We start from the raw sequence: 6,537 nt of genomic DNA, 5'->3' as shown, positions 1-6,537 counted from the left end.
GCCTGGAAGATCCGGACCGGACTAGGCTGAAATCTGGAACGGGTGACGGTCCACAGCAGCCACCTGTTCTGGCCACCAGAGGGCGAGGTGAGCATAGACGTAACACTTAATAAGACCTAGTAGTCAGGAATCCATTGAACCATTCAATCACCTTTGCTCAAATCCTAATTTTATTGAGTATTCTTTGTAAGATTTGGTGATCAACCATGTCGAATGCGCTGGACATCTCAAACTGTAGTAGGAGAATGCTTTTCCCTATTGAGTTTTCCTTTTTAAATTTTGCTAGTAGTGTAATTAAAACTGTTTCTGTGCTGTAGTGAGTCCTGAAGCCTGATTGGGCATCGTGTAATATAGAGAATTGATTTATGCAGTTAACTAACTGGTTGGCTGCTATGCCTTCCATTACTTTGGTGAGTAGAGATATGGATGCCACTGGCCTCTAGTAAGAGGTGTCTTTGATGCTTTTCTTGGTATCCTTTGGAATAGGTGTGAGCAGTATGTCACCCCTTTTCATATCTTCAGCATATAAAAAATACTGATTGGGTTCTGTGCTGAGGCTGGTAGTAATCCCTAAGGGGGTCTTTTACTAAGGTGCGCTAGCGTTTTTAGCTCATACTAAGAATCAACTGGCACTAAATGCTGAGACACCACTATGTGTCTCAGTGTTTAGCACCAGCTGATATTTAGTGCGAGCTAAAAATGCTAGCACATTTTAGTAAACAACCCCCTAAGTGTATGTGGAAGAGGCTACACTCTAAGTAACAGTAAGACCCTAATTGCTGGTAAGAGAGTTGAAGCTGGAGTTCAGGTGGAATCCAGTCCTGATTTGTTGTACTATTTGCTACCAGTCATGCACTGTAGTCTGTACGTTCTGTAAAAGAAAGTAACAGAATCCCATGCAGCAGCAAAGTGCTTTCACTTTAATAGAAATTGTAGTCCATAGTTAATATTTATCTGACATACTGCCTATCAAGTAAATATATCAGTGGTTTACAATTTAAAAACAAGTAGGATGGGTTAAGGAAAAGGATAACAGAAAGGAGCGCTAATTTAGAAAATGTATTTGTAAAGGTCAATAAGAGAAAATGAACTTATCAGTAATTCTATTAATATATCTGCTAACATCTGCGGTCTCCTAAGATCTGTATGCTTCATTTTCTGCGCCATGTGTGACTGAAAATGTCAGTATTAAGGCCTGGCACCTGTATGGACGTGGATTATAGGAAAAGCTTTGAGCATCCTCTCTTGCTGCCCATAGACAAGAGGCCAGTGTTTGTGAGTGCATATGGCCAATGCCTGCTGTCCCAGGGCCTCCTTCTCTGCTGTCATCCTGCTCCTTGGTTAAGTACAAACAAAACAGACTTATTAGAGTAAATATCACTTTTTTTTTTGTCTTTATTGGAAAATGGCACTGATGGAAACTCTATATCACATGGAAATTTCCATTAAATTCAGACAAATAATGAATGGAATGGTCTGCTGATCAGAAACAGAAATATCCATTTTAAAATATTTCCTTTTTTTCATTCATTTTTAATTGGTGTTCTTGAGAAGAGTGGCTAGGATTCCAATGTACAGATATGTAGGACCATGAGGGGCTCCAGCACAGCTATATACGGGTCCACCATGCAGTGAATTTATTTCCTTAAGATAAGACGCGCCCCAGATAGTCCAAGTAGGGCTCAAAGAATGCAGTGCTCTCCTTCAGTCTGCCAACCATACTGTCAGGGCCAGTGGGCCCAAGGGTATCACACATCCTAGATGAATTTTCAGCTGTGCACCCCCCCCTAGGGGAGTCTCAAGGATGAGGGACCTATATCTCCCTTATTGTTCAGCATCTCCCCTTCCCCTCCACACATCCCCAGGTTACCAGAATCCCCCTTGTCCTCCATTTCTAGGACCCCAGGTTGCCAGCATATCCCTTTCTCCTCTCTTTTCCCTCCCTGTGGCAAGCATATCCCCTTCCCCCCTCTATAGCCAGTATCTCCCCTACCTCCCTCTCCCATTTCCAACATTTCCCCTTTCCCTCTGTCTTATGCCCATATAGCCAGCATCTTCCTCCACCCTGTGTTCAGCATCTCCCTCTTCCCCTCTAACACCCCCCCCCCCCAGATGGCCAGTATCTCCCCTTTACCTTCCCTCCCCAAGGTGACCAGTATCTCATCCCCCCTTCCCTCCCCACTTCTGGACTACTGCCAATCTTTCCCCCACCTCCTTCCTCTCAAGCCCTGCATTTAAAGGAGAGTGCTGCATGGGCTCTGTAAGTACAAGCCTGCAATGAAGTCCTGTTATATCCTTCTCCACCTCCAATAGGAAATGTAGTCCACGTGGAAGGGCATAATCGAAGGGGATGCCCAAGTTTTGCTGAGGACGTCCTCGCAAAACATCCCAATGGCAGGGCGGGGAAACCCGTATTATCGAAACAAGATGGACGCCCATCTTTCGTTTCAATAATACGGTCGGGAACACCCAAATCCTGAAATTTAGGTCGTCCTTAGAGATGGTTGTCCCTAGACTTGGTCATTTCTGATTTTTGGCGAAAATGGAAACTAAGGACGCCCATCTCAGAAACAACCAAATGCAAGCCCTTTGGTCACGGGAGGAGCTAGCATTCGTAGTGCACTGGTCTCCCTGACATGCCAGGACACCAACCGGGCACCCTAGGGGGCACTGCAGTGGACTTCATAAATTGTTCTCAGGTACATAGCTCCCTTACATTGCTGAGCCCCCCCCCCCCCCAAACCCACTACCCACCACTGTACACCACTACCATAGCCCTTACGGGTGAAGGGGGCACCTAGATATGGGTATAGTGGGTTTCTGGTGGGTTTTTGAGGGCTCACATTTACCACCACAAGTGTAACAGGTGGGGAGGGGATGGGCCTGGGTCTGCCTGCCTGAAGTGCACTGCACCCACTAACACTGCTCCAGGGACCTGAATACTGCTGTGATGGACCTCAGTATGACATTTGAGGCTGGCACAAAAGATTTTTAAAGATGTTTTTTTGAGGGTGGGAGGGGGTTAGTGACCACTGGGGGAGTAAGGGGAGGTAATCCCCGATTATCTCCAGTGGTCGTCTGGTCAGTTTGGGCACCTTTTTGTGGCTTGGTCATAAGAAAAACAGGACCAGGTAAACTCATCCAAGTGCTCGTCAGGGACGCCCTTTTTGTTTCCATAATGGGTTGAGGATGCCCATGTGTTAGGCACGCCCAAGTCCCGCCTTTGCTATGCCTCCGACACGCCCCCGTAAATTTTGGTCATCCCCGTGACGGAAAGCAGTTGGGGATGCCCAAAATTGGCTTTCGATTATACCGATTTGGGTGACCCTGTGACAAGGACACCCATCTTCCGATTTGTGTCGAAAGATGGGCGTCCTTCTCTTTCGAAAATAAGCCTGCTAGTGGCAGGGCCAACTCTGCATACTGGCAACCTCAGCATGCCCCATCTTTCCTTAACCCAACACTTGCTTTAATATCCAGCATCCCCAAGTGTTTCTACCACAGTTGTATTTGAGCACCACTGAGCAAACAGTGCATATGACATGCATCAAATGAAGCTGGAGCCAACTCATCTCATACAGTTTGTAGCATTTGTAATTTCAGCAGTGAGGAATCCTGCTCTTAACTGTAATGGGATAACTTTATAAAGCATTCTCTGTATGTAAAGCATGTTTCACATGTAGAAAATAGCTGACATGGGTTAATATGTGTTAAAACTCACCTTGCTCTCAGCATTTCTAAGAGCAGAGTTTGCAATATATGTATGTTTATACTTTATAAAAATATATATCCATATGCATGGAGCTACACCTGTCTCAGAGTAGGTGAAATTTGTGTGGAACTATTTGTGCACTATGGAGTATAGTTCTGATAGTTACCTTTATGAAATAAAAGTGCATTTTGGAAAATTGTTATTAGTGCCCTGTTAAAAAAAGCACCCTACACCTGTGAAAAACCCAAGTGCTTTTATGCAACAAATTAGCATTCACTTTGGGGGACATCAAATGTACTATCCCCAAGAAGACTTTTTATAAAGACACTCAATCTGTGGGCATGGTTTCTAATGGCAACATAGATAATACATTTTAAAGGTAACATTAATAAGACTATAGCAGCATTTATAGAAGAGTCAAATAAACCCAGTAATGTCATTAGGATGAGAAACTGACAGTATGATTCATACATGGTTACTCTCTCTTCAGGGGTTTATGCATTCCTTGGTTACTAGGCTGATGGAGCAAAAGGAGGTGTGTTCCAGACTCATGCAGACAATATACAATACATAGGCACCAATGCTCAAAACTCCACCATCAAAATACTGCCAGAACAGCATAGAACAATGCCCTAAGCTAATGAGATGCAAATATAGACACGCTCATAGCGTTGAGCATTAGGGAGTTTGGCAGGAGGGTTATACTTGGCATATGCGCAGAACAGTCCTGCAGTAAGCTCAGCTCCTGTGTGCATGCACCTGATGCCTGAACATAAAGCATACATTGGCATCTGTTTTCTGCGGCTTAAATATAAGTGATTGTAATTTTTTTTTAGCTTGGACACATATTTTGATACAGAAAATGGACATTAATATGTGTTCTCACTTTGAGTGTTTAAAATGTGTTTTTTTAGCATGGATGTTTTAAATTTAGATGAAGGAAACAGACGCCAATGTGTGTTTTTGCTTGGGTCTGCTGTTTCTCACGACCAGCGCTTAAGGGCTTGCACAGGCTTCCTTCTGCTTCCAAAAGCAATCAAAGCCAGCAGATTTTGCAGAAAGAATCATGAGAGAAGCCAACACTCTAATGCTTCACCCTCTCTTCCAACACCCTAATGCTTGCTCTGACCTGGTGTTATCTTTTACAGGTGCAAGGCAGTTTTCTTTTGGGCGCTCTCTTCTGAGCATTGGGGAGGAATACAAAATTTCCTCATTTACATGAGCTTGACTACACCTGCATGCTATCTGCGCTAAGGCCTGGTGTGCTTATTGTTTGCCATGCTAGACCGAACATTCTGCGCAGGTAAATGCAGGCGCTGGTAAAGCGCTAATGGCCTCTAGCACCCACATTTACTTTGTGAGCATCGGGGCCATAGTGCAACATGCAATCCACCTCACTGATTGATGCTTCTGCTCACAAATTCCAAACTCACTCTACTTGACCCATTTTGGAGATGACAGTGTAAAACTGACAAACTACACAAGAGGCAGCCGGCTGCAGATCCTCCTTACATATAAAGACACAAGAAAAACTGTCAGCATTCAACGCCCCTGAATAATGGCATAATACATATTCCATCTTCTTAACTCAGGAACCTGTAAGCCTCCTGGCACTGTAGCCCCCAGACCAGATCAGCCCTTCAGCTTCTGTCTGTTCTCTGGCACAGTTCAGCTCTCATCTCACAGTGCTGAAACTCTGCAAAGTTCCCAAAGGATCCTGAAAACAGCAGAGGAGGAGGTCTGTCATCATGCTTTCGTACTGCCTGAGAGCTGTGGGTGCCAAAGTGGGGTCATAGCAGCAGCAGTAGCAGCAATGACAGGAGAAAGATAAGCAATAAACCTGTTATTTTGGGGCTTTGGCAAAGGAGAGCCAGTCACTACTGGTGGCTAGAAGAGACAGGCTAAGTTGAGCCCTATATCTCTCCCTTGCCGTCTGCTGTGCTAACCCAAAATGACAATTTAAAGAGGCAGTGCCCTGTCCATTAATAAATGGGTAAACTTGAGATACTGTAGTAATCTGCCTGAAATCACTGTGAAGAAATATATAGTACCAGCAGATCATGAGCAACTAGGAATTGCTCCTACTTCACTTTGATCCATGAATGGGGTAAGATGAAGGGAAGAGAGCTCATGGAGGTGGAAAGGAGTAGGTGGGGTATTGGGGGCTTTGAGGCTATTTTGCAGCTTGGGAGGCTGGTGGAGGAGAAGAGGGCCAGATGAATACTATTTCTTTTGGTTTAGTTTCTACTTTTCTTTATTTTATAATCCTTGCATAGGGATGGCTCTTGCTAGCCCTCCTCTCATCCCTCTCAGTCGCATGCAGCAGGGTCTTCACTGGCCATTCTCTTAGTTTGTCCATGCCTATGGCCTCCTAGCACCACCAAATAATGTGTCCTACAATCAATACCTGTGTGCTCCCGGACCCAAATAAAGAACTTGGCTCACCACCAGCAGCTATGTGTTCCCAGCCACCAAGGTGTACTTCCATGGCACCCAGCACCTGCACTCAGCACAACAGACACACACCAACAGTACTCACAGCATTTCACTTCAGTATACGCAGTTCAATAGACATGCACAGGACACAGGGACAATGGGAGACAGGAAGCAGAATAGTTGGGAGAGGGCTATGGGACAGGCTGGGCCGACACTTGGAGTAAGGAGTGGGAAGAGAGCACTGGGGGGGCTGGTGAAGGTTTAAGCTCAGAAGGCAGGATAGTCAAAGTCAGGGGCAGACAGTGATAGCAATCAGACCACAGGCTTGTTTTCCACTCTTCTCCAGTCAGCACCAATGCAATTAGTCTCTAAAGACAAGTCATTGTGGC

Source organism: Microcaecilia unicolor, chromosome 8, assembly GCF_901765095.1.
Source record: "Microcaecilia unicolor chromosome 8, aMicUni1.1, whole genome shotgun sequence".
In the NCBI taxonomy this organism is placed as follows: Eukaryota; Metazoa; Chordata; class Amphibia; order Gymnophiona; family Siphonopidae; genus Microcaecilia; species Microcaecilia unicolor.
The sequence above is the reverse complement of the archived record's forward strand: the minus strand, read 5'-3'. Positions refer to the sequence as shown.